Consider the following 1,799-nt stretch of genomic DNA (forward strand, 5'->3'; position numbering starts at 1 on the left):
CGGACATGGCTATATCGTCTCGGCTGTTGACGCTGATCAAGAATATATATACTTATAGGGTCGGAGATGCCTCCTACCTGTTACATACATTTCCTGCCGGCACAAAGTTATAATACCCTTCTACCCTATGGGTAGCGGGTATAAACACACCTAGATCTATCAAATTCAATGACAACTCGAAATTGAGTTTAAATAATATTGTAAAATAACTCAGATACAAACACAATCTTAGTAAGGTTATATAGACGATTGTTTATTCTAGAAAAACATTCACATTCATTGACATTCATAGAAATTATTATAGTTTTTAAATTTTTTGCGTTGAAAATAATTATTCTAAAATAAAAACCTAATACCTAAACTAATACAATGGACATAATACACAACATAGAAAAAGTTGAAGACGCTATTTACTCTTGTAAAAGGGCAGGTGTGTTTGATGCAATTTTCGATGCTTGCCAATTCATGTTAAGAACAATGCCAAATCTATCACCTGGAGTTCAGAAAATTTTACGCAAACTTATACGCGACTTAAAAGCTGACCATTCTCCCAGAGCTCTGATGAGGCTTGGGTTAGAATTAAAAGCGCGACGGCACAGGCTTGGTAAGCATCTGAATAGCTCGAAGAATAGCTCTGAAATCAATCTTCAATTTAATTAGTATAACACACAATTGTTTCATCATACCATTAACATTACCTTTCTGATCAAGCTCAACTTATATTTAGAATGAATCAAAATCAGAGCTCGCAAATAACTGTTGACCGTTTCTCGTTGTCTGCAAATAAGTGTCTTTTCCCGACTCTTTACGAAAAGACTCCATGAGAAACCAATTTATGGGTTCTATTGATGCTGATTCGGATTAGGGTCCGATTCAACTGGATAATGCTTGTCCGGGAAGAACTATAAATAAACAAAATAAAATATTTAAAAAAAATATTTACAAAAATGTTTACAACCGATATACTTGAGAAATTGAGGAGCATTTTAGTTAAATATTTTATTTGAACTGACTCTGAGCTCTGTACTCTCTAGACTATACATCTAGTCTATACAATCGTCTAGATAACCTTACTAAGATTATGTTTGCAAAGGTATCTGAGTTATTTTTCAATATTATTTAAACTTCATATCAGGGCTTTCGCAGCAGCTTGTTATTCGATTTTTTTGATTTGCGGGGGCGGAAGTGGGCGTGGCAAAAATTTGAAATAAACTTGATCTGCGTGCAAACATAACAAATGCTGTCGAAAAAAAATCATAGCTCTATCTCTTGTAGTCTCTGAGATCTAGGTGTTCATACGGACAGACGGACAGACACATAGACGGACAGACGGACATGGCTAGATCGTCTCGGCTGTTGACGCTGATCATGAATATATTATATATACTTTATAGGGTCGGAGATGTCTCCTTCTGCCTGTTACATACATTTCCTGCCGGCACAAAGTTATAATACCCTTCTACCCTATGGGTAGCGGATATAAATAGCTTCTCTATCTCTCATAGTCTTTAAGATCTATGTAGGTCTTCATACGGACGGACAGACAGACAGACGGTCATGGTTATATCGTCTCGGCTGAAGAATAAATATATTTTGTTGTAGATGACTCTTTTGGCTTGTAACTTACATTTTATCGAGGCCCAAAGTTATAATACCCTTTCACCCTACGGGTATCGGGTATACAAAAAATACACACACAGCGGGCAAAAGAAAAATCGTTGCCTGCTTTTGGGGGTGTCAAAAAGTTGAAGTGTTTAAAAACTTGTGGCGCGCTTTAAATGTAACTCTCGCCCGAGACA

General features: G+C 36.5%; 1 long non-coding RNA gene across 1 annotated transcript; it reads right to left on the minus strand.

Annotated features, from left to right (window-relative positions):
- Positions 1 to 232: 232 nt before the first annotated feature.
- LOC132786373 (uncharacterized) lies at positions 233 to 1,059 on the minus strand. The gene is made up of 3 exons (XR_009632437.1): positions 967 to 1,059; positions 699 to 902; positions 233 to 634 (listed from the first exon to the last, which is right to left on the minus strand). It is a non-coding gene; the product is annotated as an uncharacterized LOC132786373 (long non-coding RNA).
- Positions 1,060 to 1,799: the final 740 nt, after the last annotated feature.

This window comes from Drosophila nasuta, chromosome 2R (genome assembly GCF_023558535.2).
Source record: "Drosophila nasuta strain 15112-1781.00 chromosome 2R, ASM2355853v1, whole genome shotgun sequence".
NCBI lineage: Eukaryota > Metazoa > Arthropoda > Insecta > Diptera > Drosophilidae > Drosophila > Drosophila nasuta.